Genomic DNA, 15975 nt, shown 5'->3' on the forward strand with positions numbered 1-15975 from the left:
TCTTACAAAAAGACTTTTTCTATTATTAAAAGAGGTCAGATAGATTAGATACTGATAGTATTTGTACTTTAGTAGAACAATGATGCTTATAAACATGTCCTTTGCCACTTGGGATTACAATTCTTTCTACTTACAATCTGGGGCCACTATACGGGTAGTCCTTGACATTTGGCCACAGTTGAGCCCAAAATTTCCATGGCTAAGCAAGGCAGTTATTAAGTGAGTTTTGCCCCATTTTAAGTTCCTTTTTTTGCCACACTTGCTAAGCAAATCACTGCAGTGGTTAAATGAATCATGAAGTCATTAAGCAAATCTGGCTTCCCCCATTGACTTTGCTTGTCAGATGCCAGCTGGGCAGGTTAGAAATGGTGTCCACATGAACCTGGGAAAGTGTCACTGTCATAAATACATGCCAGTTGCCAAGTGTCCAAATTTTGATTATGTGAATCTGGGGATGCTGCAACAGTCATAAATGTGAAAAACAATCACAGTTGATAAGGTAAAAAGCCAACAAGATTTGCTAAAATTCTTTTTTTCTCTCCTCAACGTTGGACTAGAATATTGGATAAACCTATCCTATAACAGCATGGGAATTGGAATAAGTTTGTTTTGTTCCTTGGCATTGTTTTGTGCTTTATTGTGGTACATTTTTATTAGCTAATTTGTTTGGATGTTTTTAACTCTTTGTTAGCTACCCAGAGTCATTACTTGTGAATTGGGCGGATAACTACATAAATTATTTTAATAACTACATATAAATAAATACATGTTGAGAAAAGCAAGCTGGGGATTCATTTGTATTGTGGATTGGGAAAGATGTTTGGGTGGACATGGTGCTCACATCCCTTTTATAAAGTTCTTTTGGTTGCATACGTTGATGTGTATTCTCTATTCCCTCCATCTTTAAGTATGCCTTTTCGCCCCCAATTACAGCGCTCCTCAAAAATGGTGAAAGATTTATTCTGTGATAACCTTGTTCTATTTTGGTTTACAACTCTTGTAAGAAAGAAACTATGTATAGTAGCCCTTACATTTATTTGGTCTTGCTTGTGTCATTAAATCTAAACCGAATCATTGTTATCCTTGTCAAACATCCTATATCTTACAACCTTAACAGTTTGTGTTAAGGTACTATTGCTCATGATGAGTGCAAACCAATTAACACATCTTTTTGAAATAAATGCACAGTGGAAACTTGATTAAACAAGGGAAGGAAGATTTCATTAGAAACTAGTTGCTGCTATCATTTATAATTTAGAGCTATCAGAGAAGACAGGGCTTTTCTGCATTTGCTTGAAATGAGGCTTAAAATTTATTGAGATCATTATAATTATGGATTGTAAACCACCATGCACTAGTCTATATAGACGGCGGAAGATAAATATTTCAAAATTATGATTTGCCGTTTTCGACAAATTGATTGAGTGGCATGGAACATACAGAAATGCAATGGCACCTTACACATTTCCATTTTTTTCTGGATTGTAGTCAATAGCTAGATCCAGAACTAAAAAAGCCCATGCCTTAATAAAACCTCAGTAGAATGGAATTTAAATTGGCTCAAGCTGTTTTGAAGAAAGAAACTTTTTAAACTTTATCCACAATCCCTTTTCTTTGGGAGCCATTTAAATTAAGACTCCAACGTGATCTCCCATCTGGGCAGTTCAGAGAAAACTCTGCAGAAAAATATGTGCCATTAGACTCTTCTCTGGATTTCTTGCATATGGTTGTCTTGAATGGCAAAAACGTACATCCATGTTCTGGGAAGGAATGAAAACTATGCAAATTGAAAGAATAGTGAATTCATTCATGATACAATTTTCACTCTATTCTATATAAACCTGTAACTTACATTTGTGTATCTTCTGCCTCCACATTCTAAGCAAAATGCCAAGGTGCATTTGGGTGACATGACACCATTAAGATTCAAAGCTTCATCATACATTCAGTTACAGATTTGTAAAGCTTATCCGTCTAGAGATTGTTGATCTTGCTGACCTAATATAATCAGTGAGGAGATTGTGAATAGTGTTCGGGGGATACTAAAGTCTCATCTTGAAATCATTCTGACATATCTGGTTTAACATATTTTTCGTTATCTGCAAGCCATGCCTTTCAGAAACAGCCATTTGTATAACATCAATTACATTATGATTTTGGGCATTAGATTATAACCACCCAACTATCATCTCGTCCAATATTTCATTATTTATACCTTCTTCTAAACCCAAAGGATCCTATGGATTAGATTGCTTAGATAATGCAGACTCAGAGCAGGAATGATAAAATATCATTTGAATTTTGAAATCAGGATGTGTTCTGAATATTTTAGGCAAGTATGAGTAATATATTAAGAAGGTACCCTGTTTCCCCGAAAATAAGACATCCCCTGATAATATGTCCAATCGGGCTTTTGAGCACATGCGCTAAAATAAGCCCCCCCCAAATAAGCCCTCCCCGAAAATATTTAAACGCATGCACAGCCGGTCCCCACAGAGAAAGAGCTGGAAATCAGGTAAGATGGCAAGAGGAGCCCCATCTTGCTCCATGCACCCCAAAATAATAAGACCTCCCTGAAAATAAGGCCAAGCACTTATTTCGGGGTTCAAAAAAATATAAGACAGGGTCTTATTTTCGGGAAAACACGGTAACATCAACCAAGGAAAAAAAAAAGCAACAAAATGCAAATTCATGCTGGAAAATTTCCCATATAGAAAATACAGAGGGTTTTGTAAACCCTTCTCCTGAAATTCAGATTTTATTTTTTTAAAAAATCATCACACATATTTATTTAATAGCCTGCATACCAAACAGCAGAGAAAGCTACTATACCCAAGCTTACCATGTCTAAATGTTTTTGTTATCTGCTGGAGTAAAATGCCCCTTACAAGTGACAAATTAGAAAAGGCATTTTGGAAATGGTGGGAGGAATTCTACAGAAATGTTAAAATCTAATCTTTTCTTCTAAACTGTTTTTGTTTTCTCTATCAGCAGTGAGCAAGGTCCTATAGGCATTTACCATTTTCCCCACTTGAGCTCACAGCTGAAGTTAAATGACCAACATTCCCCCAAGCAGTTTATTTAGCATGTTACAAGAGATATATTTAAGGATGGGAGAATGCATAAAATCAGTACAATATTAAATGGGAAAACATTTTTTTTTAAAGCAAATCTACTGAGGGTGCAAAAAATGCTTCACACAAGACATTATATTTAGGAGAACATGGGAAAGGAGTTAAAAAAAGGCAGCTTGATGGATAGAAATAGAAAATCTGATTAGACTAATATAAAACAATTGGAAAGTCATCCATTAACTTCTCCAAAGAAGATTGATTCATTGCCGAAGGAATGCCGTCAGTTCCACGGAACACAAGAGAGACTGAATGTTATAGGTACAAAAATCTAATTTTCAGCCTATTTACTAGAGCTGGTATAGGGGAAATGTAGCTTGTTCTCAGAGGGAACTAATGAAGTGTGATGAATTATGTGAAGGTGAAAGATTAAATTAAGAGGAAAAATAGGAAAATGGAATAATATGAAGAAAACAAATGGAACTATTACTTCAGGCTCTGCAAAACACTTTCATAATGGAAATTTAGTTACTGCCCCCAACACCATCTAACACATAAATAAGATTCCTTCAGACAGCAGTCTAAAAAAGCAAGATACCAAATGTTTTTGCTTTGGTACTGAATACTACATGTATCATTATTTTGGGTAATCAAGATGAAACATTCTTTTCCAAATCTTGAAAACAACATGGGCTGTACAGAACTAAGTAACTTATTTTTCAGAGAGAAAGAGAAATGCTATACAGTTGCCCATCTAAATACATAACTCTGAATAGCTCACAGTTAAAAATAATATAAAGGCAGCGAAACAATGCAGTTGAAACCATATAAAATCATACAAAAAGGCATATCACATAGTCTACAATAAACTACCTACCCATATAACCACTTAAATTATGCAGAGAATGCTGACATTAAATGCAGAGAAGTTAATGTATTTGCATGGAGAGGAATAGAACCAAATAAAGTTTTGCCAAGTAATGCAAATCATAGGCATACCCATTTTGATTTTATAACTCCTGCAAATTTCTGGCATAGAAACAATGCATTTGTGGAAGTGTGAAAAAACAAGTATATTATGAACCCACACAATTCTCAAATCTCTTACATTTTACATTACTGTAGTGTCTGAATGTTGGCAAAAATCTAGAAAGTAAAAAACAATAGCTATGCATATTCAGAAGATCAGGATAGCAGGTTCAGTAAAGCAAACTGCCTTCTGAATATTTGCAAAGTCTGCTGCAACATTCAATTTTTTAAAATGTATAAACATAGTTGTTATTCTGTTCAATGCCATTTTCATGGCACTGACTAAATATCAAATGGATGGTTCTAAAAGGGGAAGACATCTAAATTGATGTCTTGTGGATGGGGATATTATATTGAAGAAATGAGGACATGCAATGGTCTCTTTAAATGACTTCCAGCTGTCCATATGCCAGAAACATAAATCTAAGGAAAAGCTGTACTGATTGTAACACATACGAATAGCACTTGGGGCAATAGCACAGATGCCACAGTGCTACACTTTCAATCTAAGAGATGTCTAAGGGAGGGAGAAAGAGAGGAAGCAGTCAGTTAAATGATTTAAGAGATCCAGATATAATAAGGTAAGTTGTGGAAAACCAGCATTTTGTATGTTAAGAAGCAAGAAGTATTAGAACTGTGGTTGAAGTATCTTCAATTGCTAACATGGTTTAGGACTTCATTTAGCTTCCTGAGTATATTACTATCTCCTTGATTCCCAGTTTTGCAGATTTCTCGGGATTTGCAGCTGACATATGGGTAGCATTATGAGCATTAAAGATTTTTGTATAATCATCATAATAAAAAATCAGGCACAAAGGGATGAAATATGCATGTAGCTCTGTGTAATCCTTCTATTATCTAGGCATTAATTAAACCGAAAACCCATTTATGGTGTAATACTATTACACAGGAATGAAAAAAAAAAAAGAACTATAAATTTAACTATTCTAAACCTCTCTGTCATTAAATAACTCCAAGGCTTTCAGAAGTACAATTGCACCATGTACATTTTTTATCTGTATAGTATACATGATCGATTTATTATTCACAGGTCACACAAGTTTAAAAGAATTCTTAATATATTGTGCTGCTTTTCAACTGTATAGAGTCAAGTGGTTATTTTTGGCTATTACACCAAATTTTTTTTACAAAATATTTGTGAGAATTTGTATGAATGCATGCCTTTTCCGTTATCTGAACTGGAGGAAGAATTTATAACTGCAATTCTTCAACTGGTCATCTGTAAATACATAAGAGGAGACCTCCCCTTTGGAACCTGTCAGAACCTACAGATGTTTTGGTGCTCCTCCTGTCCTATTATACCATGCACCTGTCAAATAACTTCAATTCCTAAGGAAGACAAAGTGGATTCAAAGGAACTGTGACGTCAAGCAAGGTAGGAGATGAGAACTTGATTGGCAAATTCTGAAACCAGTTAGAATAGAATAGAATTGGAAGGGAACTTGGAGGTCTTCTAGGCCCATCCCCTGCTTAGGCAGGAAACTCTACACCACTTCAGACAAATGATTATCCAACTTCTTCTTAAAAACTTCCAGTTCTTCATTGTAATTCTTTGTGATTCACACACATGGGTGAGTATTCTTACAGAGAAAGGACTGATTGGGCGGCTCAGAGCAAATCTTGGTGGTTGCTAGTTTCCTTTGTAAAACTACTGGTTAAAAAAAAAAGAAAGAAACATGGCCTTTAGAAGGTCTTTGGAAGGCCAAGAATAGTAGAAACAATTCTTAAAAGCAACAAGACACATTACTCAATATGGTAATTCTGTGAAATGACAGTAGAATGCAATGACTGTTATGTAACCACTGACTTTGAACATAAGCCAGGTGGCTTTTAAATGGGGGGGGAGAATGAATATCAGAGGTACTGCTTGGAGCCTTTACAGATATCTATGCTATGTTAGACATACAGTAAAACCTCCTTGGATACAAAATGATATCTTCCATTTGAAAGGCTAATGCTTTTTGGTTAACAGATGAACATACTAAAAGGGATAAAGTTGGGTAGCTGCAGTCTCTATTTTCTGTTATAGAAAACTTCTGAACGAGCAGTGTGTTCTTAGTCTTATGACTTCAATAGTTTGTTCCAGTGATAAGAATGTCCTAAGTGTTAGCCTTCGCCTCCAGTGTCAGTCTGGTACAGTAGACTTACCAGGATGATTGGTTTTAGATGTTTTAAGTGTTTATTCATTATGGATGTATGAACTGCCTTGGGAGTGATGTGTTTAACTGCTGTTCTATAATTTTGTTGGTGCTTTTTAGTGGTTATTAGCTGCCCAAGTTGCATGCTGAGTGAGTGGCCACATAAATGAAGTAAATAAAAAACAAACAAATCAATCAATCCATGGTATTTCAGGATTCATGCTTGATGTGGAGAATGAGAGGTCCAAAGATTGTGACATGAATTTCTAATTTTCTATTCTCCATGAATGCAGTAAGCTGTTGACAGTGAAAACTTGATTGTGATGTCTCCACTAAAGAGCCTTGGTGGCGCAGCTGACTAAGTGCTGTTAAAGTAGCACCAGCTGCCTGCAATTACTGCAAGTTCAAATCTCACCAGGCTCAAGGTTGACTCAGCCTTCCATCCTTTCGAGGTAGGTAAAATGAGGACCCGGATTGTGGGGGCAATAAGATGACTTTGTATAAAAAAGAACACCGCTTAGGGGGGGCCGAAAGCCCTACTAAGCAGGTATATACAAAAGTATGAAGGCTATTGCTTGACGCATTGTAAGCCGCCCTGAGTTTCCGGAGAAGGGCGGCATATAAATCGAACCAATAAATAAATAAATAAATAAATAAATAAATAAATAAATAAATAAATAAATAAATAAATAAATAAACAAAGAAAGAAAGAAAGAAAGAAAGAAAGAAAGAAAGAAAGAAAGAAAGAAAGAAAGTAAGTAAGTAAGTTAGGCAATAGTACTTGGAATAATGAATAATATTTTTTCCCTTTACTCTACTAAGATTCTTAATGTGGCAAAAAGTCAATGGCATTGAAGTTGGCTTGACCCAGGAGTCACTTGATGTCCCTTAGAACAAGACTGGTGAAGGAGTAGTATTTTGTACTAATTGGATTTCTGGGGGCTCTATCACTTGACAAGATTATTGAATTTTAAATTCAAAGAGAACGCCACCCAACCAATTTGTTCATTGTAAGAATGAAGACTACCCAAAAGAAAATGATTGAATCCAAAAAGAGAAATGAAAGAATCCAAAGGAGATGCTTGGACTTCAACTTGAGCACTGAATGATTTATCAGATACAAAATAAAATATATCAAATACATGTATATACACACAGAGCCACTTACAGTTTTGAATAGATGTAGATGGGCATTTATGTCCATACAGTAAACATTTCAGTTCATCTTGTAAATTGTTTCCCCTGTTGTTTTTAATTTTATTTTTATACAATGCATAAGCAATAATTCAATCTTGGATATATGCTTCCCATTCAAACATTTTGGCATTTGATGTTTCTGAATTCAAATCGAAGTATTGTAAGGCCTCTACCTGCGTTTGTTTTACAAATTCTTTATCATTCAATAGGGAAAGGTGATCTCTTAGCTACCCAGGCCCGAAGTCATACAGGGCTTTAAAGAGAAAAACCAATATCTTGACTTGGACTGCAGCCAGAGCAGCTCCTTTTTCTGTGTGACACTGCTGGCTGCCAGCCAACAGTAGAGCAAGTTGAATACTGTCACAGTTCAATGATAAGCAAAACTCAGTCAGAACTTTTAGAAGATGAGAGTCCTTTATACCATTATCTTAAGAGGGTAATTGTAAATGTAGTCAACAAGGTTGACATGGGTTGAGACTAGGAACCTAATAAAAAAGCAATGAATCCAAGGAAAGAGACACAGAACACAGTGAGGTAGAATCCAGAGCTCTAAGTCCAAGCACAGCAAGGTAAGCATGACAGAGCTGTGGCTTGAAAAATTATTCTTAATAGCTGCTCCCAAGGAGTGAGGCCAGCAGTGATGGTGAGTCTGAGTCCTTGGACACAGCTGCAGCAATATGCTCTTCAACACTTGCTCTTCTGTTGGCTGATTTCTGTTGTTGAATCTTTTATTTCTTGCCTCTGCTTAAAATAGGGTAGCTGATCCTGAATCTGGGAGACTGTGAGTGGTTGGAAGCATTTTTCTTAACATAGAGAGGAGATCATTGGCTCTACCACTGTTGGAATCACTGATGTCAAGACTATTGTTTCTAGATGCCACTGATTCCATTTCCTCTTCATCTCAGGACATGTGCAACAGTATAATACTCCTGCAGAAGTAGTGCTACACAATAGTATCAAGACCAGTCATTTTAGTCCACCTAAAGTTTCTGACCAAATTACAGTAATCTAATCAGAAGATGACAAGAGCATGAGTGAGTATCTTCAAAGCATCCTGTTCCAGGTAAGGATGCAGCCAAAGCTGAGGATAAACGCTTTTGGCCATGGCTTCCACCTATTCCTTGAGCAGGAGTCATGAGTCAAAAAAGACACACAGGTTGTCAATGTACTGTTTCTGAAAAACCGCAATCCCATCAAGAGTGAAATCCTTGATGATACAATCCTTCTGTCAGATCTAACCCAGATTGGGTCTGAACCTGTTTTTCCCCATCTAAATACTGGGAGTCTCCAGGCATGTGAATGGGTTTCTACTGCATGTCCCACTGAGGCTTGGGACTAGATGCACAACTGGGGATCATAAACATATTGATGATACCTCACCTTGAACTGGCAGATGACCTCTCCTAGCAGCTTCAAGTAGATGTTAAATAGGATGGGAAAAGCTCTAAGCCTCGGGCATTTCACAACAGAGCATTTGGAAGTCTGTTCTCTTCCTCGCTGCAACCCTCAAATGAAACTGTGCACTTAGGAGTAAAAACACCACAAAACAGTGTCCTAAATCCCAAACCTTTTAGTCAGATGAGAAAAATATTGTGGACAATCAGCTCAAGGATGAATGAGCTGACACTATGGCAGGTAAAAACAAGCTCAAGCAGTTTTGTGGGAGCCATGCCTAGTTATATGGTGCATGTTGGAAGTGGACTTTTATCAAAGAAACCTAGAAACTATTGAAGTTTCCAAATAGGGCTCTCCACAGATCCGTAAGTGTGAATCATGAAATCATGGTGAAAAAGTCATATTAATGAAGTCAGTAAAAGGTTGACTCTTCTATAGAACCAGACATAGCTACATTCAGCTAACATGTCAGTCACTCTAGTTCTGTTGTGTAATTGTAAAGGAACTATGAATGAAATTCAGGATTGCTCTGGTATTTAACTGGTTAAATATAATAGATAACATACTGGAAACAGATTTTGTTACTTATTTATTTTTGACAAACAATTCCCACAATGAAGCTGAAAAACAAATCTGGTTTCAAGGAGATTCTGTTTGAATAAAAACAAATCCACAAAGAATGTATTACTGTTGGGAAATATACTAGAAGGCATGTCACAACACACATAAAAGTATGCATTAATATTTTATATCCTATGGGAAAATAGACACTAGTCTTCAAAGATGTTTAACTACACTGAAGAGGAGTTGGGAATTGTGTACATCATGAACACATTTCTAATAGAATTCTTCATCAGAATTCTGCAATACCCTTTTCCAATTGCTGTCATTATATTTTTATTGAGATTTATCTAGATATCTAGTTAATTGGTGGATATGAAATACCATACGATTGCGAGCTAACTTCTCCTCCTGTAGGTACTGTTTAAGTCCTGATACTTTTACTTTCTTTTTTCTTTTTGAGGTTAATTGCCAAAAACATACACAGTATCTCAGATATGTTCATGTGAGGTGTATATTGGCAGTTTTACTTTAATCCCTCTACCTACCTACCTACCTACCTACCTACCTACCTACCTACCTACCTTACTAAAACTAATGTTACCATGACCTTTAATTGGGCAAAATGGTATATAAAAGGCAACTATTAACTTTGTGAACTAAGGTACCTCAGATGGGCTAGCTTGCAGATTGTGTCTAAAATCTGGGACCTATGACTCCTGAGGGAATGAAATTTGGGGAAGTTATGGCTGCTTTAGTGCTATTGGCTGCTGCTGTAGTCCAATAATCTTCATTTTCAACATTCTGTGAGTTTTCCAGTCAGCCCCTACTCCTCCCCAACCATTTATGTGCCTGCTACAAACAGAAGGATAGGAGGAATAGGGAGGAATGAATTATGTGTATCCTTACCAGTCTATGCTCTCTTGACCTGTGCTGACACCCTGCACCTTCCCCAACCCATGCTTCCCCTCCATGTCTTCTCCAATACCCACTTCTACACTCTCTCCCTGATCTGCATTACACCTCCATGTACCTTACCAGATGGGAATGGCACTTCTTGTGCACCCTGATGAACTTTCTGACCCATGACAACCCCTGCATGTCTTCCCTGATCCATCACCTGATCTTCATTTTCAAAGTCCCATTACAATTTTCAGCCAGTTCCACAATGCCTTGCTCCCTCCCCCACTTACTTGCCTACTGGGAAGGGAAGGGCAGTGTTCCAATATCTCAGAGGTTGTCACAGCTAAAACACTTGAAGGCAGGATAAGAAGCAATGAATGGAAACTGATCAAGGAGAGAAGCAACCTAAGGCTAAGGAGAAATTTCCTAACAGTGAGAACAATTAACCAGTGGAACGACTTGCCTTCAGAAGTTGTGAATGCTCCAACATTAGAAGTTTTTAAAAAGAGATTGGACAACAATTTGTAAGGAAAGGTATAGGGTTTCCTGCCTGAGCAAGGGATTGGACTAAAAGACCTTCAAGGTCCCTTCCAACTCTTATTCTGTTGGGAAGGGAAGGGGAGATTTCTGATTTTAACTTCAAGCTTCCCACAAGGAAATTCAATAGGGAAGCCAGCAGGAAGTTGGAAGTCACTCCCGCTCCCGTTGATTTATTTTGTCAGTCCATGATCATTCCTTTTCTCTATTTAGGGGAGAAAATATCTTTGAAATGATAACCCAATTGTCTGGTGATACTTAACATTTGCTTTTTTTCCACAACAGTTGCACATGAGGCATTATAATGTCTGTTTTCAGTCCACTTGCTCTCACATCGTTAGCATTTTTGTGAAAAGAACTACTTTTTTTTGCACCAGAGTTAATTAAGGACTTTCAGATGGATACTAGCTTGCTTCACAAATGTGACTTCTTTCAGCTTGTCAGTAAGACATTAAGGAATTCATTTTTTTCCTCACTGCTATTTGTCTTAGTGTCCCTTTCTGAAAATAACAGTCCTGGAGAAATTTTGGAGGCTTCATTTTTTTGAAGGCTATGGGCAGATTTGGAATTGTAAGTCATAGCAGTTTACTCTTCCTTTTGCAAATTTGTGGATGGTGGGTACTTTGTTCTGTTTACCTTTATCTGGGAAAATTAAAAGAAGCTTTCTTTCATCTAACAGATATCTAGACTTTGTGATACTTTTGGTGGCTTTCTTTACATATTACATACAATGTTAATTGTGATTTTAAGTAACTACTAAAATGGAAAAATCTTAACTTCTTATTTTAGATGTTAATAAAATCAATGCCAGTTGTTTCATTCAGTCAAAGCGAAGCTGAAATGTTTGAGTCATACTTAAAATGAACTAATAAAGCATTGGGAAGTTTATCTTAAAATACTTATCAAGTCTTCAGAGGGGCAAAAATAATTGCTCATGCAGAAATCTCTACAGCTCTTTAGCATTAGAAACCTAAAAAAAAAAACCCACCCCTGGATTTTAAAAGATATTTTTGATATGGAAGATCCATTATAATCTTTTGTTTTCCTCCACCTACAAGTGAAAAAAATTGCTAATCCTGGTGCAGGCATAGTTAATTCTCTCTCACTAAGACAAGTAGAAAAGAAACAATTTAAAAATGAAGCATGTGTGAGTGTGTATATGTGTATATGTTCACATGCCTGTGTGTGTGTTTGTCTCTGTGTTGGAGGGAATTTAATTCTGCTCAAATACCCAGCAGACCTAAAGTTTGTTCTATAGGTGATAAAGTTTGGCTGATGGAAAGTCTTGTTAAATTAGAGAAGGGAAAAAGATGCTTGCAGAGTTAGGGATAGTTGCCAAGTAGTTTGCAAAGGGATTTTAGGTCCTTGCATTTTATTGCTTGGGATTATGTGATGTGCTTATCACAATAATTTGATTTTGTATTTTCCACTCTGGGCAATGCTTGAAGCCTCTAAAGGTATTAAGCAATTTAAAATTTACTGTCAGATATTTACACAAAGGGACCTTGAGTAATCAAAAGTAGCAAAGAACCAACAGTAGCTACTTGTTCCTACATCACCACTATTAGAAAAAAAAATGCATGCCTTAGTGAATTGCAACTTACTGCAGCATCAACTAATTCAGGAATCAGAGCTTTGATTATGAAGGAAAGATTTGGTGGGTCTGTGGGATAATTGTTACTTACATCAATCTGTCCAACAACAACCTGTACTTCTCAATTATAGCATCTTATACCAATGTGCACAATGTCTTTTCTTTTTTATTGTCTATAATAACAGAATCTTACAAGTCCTCCTCCTCTTTCTTATAATTAAAAAAGTAAATTAGGGAGGGGTCCGTTTGAGCCACTTCCAAATATTATCTGACTCTTCTAAACTTAACAACAAAAAAAAAAAAATCAGCTCCTGTTTCCTGGGCAACAGCTTCTGAATATGTTTATCAGGGTCATCTGAAAAGGCCAAGGAACCAGAGACCTTATTGCTGATGCACACTGAATAACAGAAAATTGAAAACACTAAAAGAAACCTGTAAATACTTCATTGATTATTGAAAGGCCCTCAATTGTATTAACTATGTCAAGTTGTGGAATGTCCTTAAGAAAAAACAGGTACCTGTATTTTTCGGAGTACAAGACGCACCGGAGTATAAGATGCACCTTAGTTTTTGGGGAGGAAAATGGGGGGGGGGATTCTGCCTACCAGGTATTCATCTGGCTAGTCCCAGCACATTAGTTTGCTCACTGGTTTTGAGGTTGGGGCTGATTGGGGCTGTGCTTCTAAAGCACAGCTGATTGTTGGAGGGAGCAGCAATTAAAAAAGCAGGCAAAGTACAGAAGATTGCTTCGCTTGTGTTGGGAAAAACAGCTTCAAAAGCACACCTGATCCTTGGAAGGAACTCCAGTGACTAAAGCAGGCAAAACGCAGAAGGGGTAAGAGAAGGCAGCAGCTGTTCCAGGTAGCCATTTTGGGCACCGCGCAGGGTTACATTCAGAGTATAAGATGCACCCAAATTTTCAGCCTCTTTTATGAGGGAAAAAAGTGTGTCCTATACTCTGAAAAATACAGTATGTTATAGAATCTTATTGTCCTTATGCAAAGCCCACAAACACAGAGGAAGCCACAATCCAAGTGAAATGTGGCAAAACAGACCGACTCAATATCAGCAGAGGAGTGAGACAAGACTGTATATTCTTTCCTTATTTGTTCAAGCAATATGCTGGATATATAGACTAGAGCCAAGAAATGTCAGCTGGTGGGGACAAGGAGACTTGCTGTTCTGCCAAAGATCTTGCCCTCTGGGTTATTTCATTTTATGCTTTTATGATGATGTATGCCACCCGGAATCATTTGCTGAGATGGGTGGCTATAGAAATCAAATAAATAAAGTAAAATAAATAAAATTGTTGGGGGAATAATTTGGCTGGGAAGTAGATGACTATGATTTTTAAATTGGAGAAAGGTAACCTCCAATTGATAATGGTGTCATCACTAGGGCTGTAGATACTACTGTGATACCTTTAAAACGGTAATGGTATACAAGTTATGGTAATGAGAATACAGAAAAAAAGGAAATTAAATATAAAGACATAACTAAAGTCAACATATATAGCAGCCATCCTTAGAATCAACAGTGAAGATAGTTGTAGATAGCATCTGCTTTATAGGATCAACCACAAACAACAAAGGAATCAGCAATCCAGTTATATGCTACAGTAGCCACAAAAACCTTGGAAAAGAACCTATACCTACAACAATTATAATTATAATTATAATGTTTAATATAAACATAATTATGCTGTCAATAGTTTCAGAATACGGTACTTAAAGTTGAGTATTGAGAAGCAGGATGGAAAAACTACTGATGCTTTTAAATGCTGATGGTGGAAAAAGTTGTGAATACGATGGATTGCCAAGAAACCAAACAAATAGATATTGCAGAAATCAATCCAGATTTCTCACTCCAGGCACAAATGATCAAGCTCAAATTGTCATATTTTAGACACATGATATGAAGACCTAACGTGCAATGTGGAAAAAGCGAAAGGAAATGAATTGGGTGGACTCAATTATAGCAGTACTTATGAGTACAGCATTAGAAAAATTGCAAAGGCCAAGTTGGCAACAGATGATCTTAGAGAGTGTCTATCTGTATGGTTCCTTACCACCCACACAATTATGGCACATCACATAATCAAATCATTCATTAGTCTGTTTGAATTTAATTTGATTTAATGGCATTAGGGCTACATTTGCATTCTAAATTATCCCATGGTAAGAAAATAATGTAGAAGCACTGCTCCAACTGGCTTCCCTGAGTAGTGCAGCTATAAAACCTATCTGTACTTCAATAAGCATGTCATCGGACTGCTACGTTCAGATTAACCTAAAGCAGGGGTGGGCAAATATGGCCCCTTTATGACCTGTGGACTTCAACTCCCAGAATTCCTGAGCCAGCTTGGCTGTCTCAGGAATTCTGGGAGTTGAAGTCCACAGGTTGTAAAAGGGCCACAGTTGCCCACCCCTGACCTAAAGCGTACCACAAAATCCTAGTACGTTTAATGTAATCCAAAATAAGAGATGTATAAGACACTTGCCTTGGAACAAAACATGGATGATGTTTAATTATCTTATTGTGTAAAGCAGTAGATATAGTTACAACAACCAGGCATAAACACATACACGGAAAAAAACCTGGGAGCAGGTTTAGCCCAGCAGGCCTGAAAAAATGTAACACTGAAAAGAAGTGCTTCACACATGCATGCACACATTCAAACATACAGCTCTCTTCTGTAGCACACATGGTAAAAACATGACAAGATACTATCAGAGTAAAATGCAAGGTTTAGAAATTACACTGTAATCTAGTAGCCAGTGATGTATTTATTTTTCATCTTTATGGGAAGAAAAAAAAATCTAGGGGCATTTATTATAAACCTCCACGATATTTAGCCTTTCATTTTCTAGATTTAAGAAGCGATACATTATCATTCCCAACACCACCCTTAGGTTTTTAAGAACAGAACTAACACAGAGACAAACAAAAATTACAATGTATAATTACAACATTAGGCAAGAATTCATTCTAGAGTTGTATCATGATTAGTGTTCTGTCACTTTACAAATTGGTACTTTTTTTTTTACTCTACACATTGTTTTTATCTTTTCCAGTTCTCTGGCTTGTCACTAGAACTTGAATTTAACTATCCCTGAGTGAGTGAAATAAGCTTTTCTTTAAAAATAAAATAAAAGAAGTTGAAGAAATATATCTACATCAGTGGTGCAATCTAAAATTTGTTACTACCAGTTCTGTGGGTGTGGCTTGGTGGGGGGGGGTAATGTGACTGGGTGGGCATGGCCAATTTTTTTTTTAACTTTTAAAACCATTTTTTCTACAACCTCTTCAGCAAAGAGGTTGTAAAAAAATGCTTTCAAAAGGCTCTGATGATCCCAACTGAGTTGCCTGATCGGCAGAGGCTTTTTTTCTTTTAAATGCCTCTGACGATCAGGCAACTCAGCTTGGATCGTCAGAGGCATTTAAAAGAAAAAAAGCCGCTGCTGATCAGGCAATTCAGCTTGGATCGTCAGAGGCATTTAAAAGAAAAAAAGCCTCAGATGATTGTGCG

The 15975-nt window shown here is 36.8% G+C and overlaps 1 protein-coding gene across 13 annotated transcripts in view; it reads right to left on the reverse strand.

Moving 5' to 3' along the window:
* The window catches only part of PTPRK (protein tyrosine phosphatase receptor type K), a 393200-nt gene that overhangs the window by 53964 nt on the left and 323261 nt on the right, over positions 1–15975 (reverse strand). The gene's annotated exons all lie outside the window — the stretch shown is intronic.

This window comes from Pantherophis guttatus, chromosome 1 (genome assembly GCF_059756535.1).
Source record: "Pantherophis guttatus breed Tessera chromosome 1, ASM5975653v1, whole genome shotgun sequence".
Classification (NCBI taxonomy): domain Eukaryota; kingdom Metazoa; phylum Chordata; class Lepidosauria; order Squamata; family Colubridae; genus Pantherophis; species Pantherophis guttatus.